Genomic DNA, 402 nt, shown 5'->3' with positions numbered 1-402 from the left:
GCCACCGAGGAATCCCGGTGCCGGAGGGCAACGCCCGCGGGGTTGGGGGGCAGCGAGGGGGGGTCGCACAGCCAACGATGCCAACAATCCCAGCAATGCCGGCTCCCTGCGCCCAGCTGGGCTCCAATTCCAGCCCGGATCCCGGCGCCGGGCGCTCGATCCCGGCACGCCTCCCGGTTCCGACCCTGTTAACGGCGCTCCGAGCCCGGTTCCGATCCTATTAACGGAGCTCCGATCCCGGTTCCGATCCTATTAACGGCGCTCCGAGCCCGGTTCCGATCCTATTAACGGAGCTCCGATCCCGTTCCCGATCCTATTAATTAAAGGCGCTCCGATCCCAGCTCGGCTCCCGGTTCCGATCCTATTAATTAACGGCGCTCCGATCCCAGCTCGGCTCCCGGT

Source organism: Lagopus leucura, unplaced genomic scaffold, assembly GCF_019238085.1.
Source record: "Lagopus leucura isolate 7727_CA_CO unplaced genomic scaffold, USGS_WTPT01 34467-0_obj-0_obj, whole genome shotgun sequence".
Classification (NCBI taxonomy): domain Eukaryota; kingdom Metazoa; phylum Chordata; class Aves; order Galliformes; family Phasianidae; genus Lagopus; species Lagopus leucura.
The sequence above is the reverse complement of the archived record's forward strand: the minus strand, read 5'-3'. Positions refer to the sequence as shown.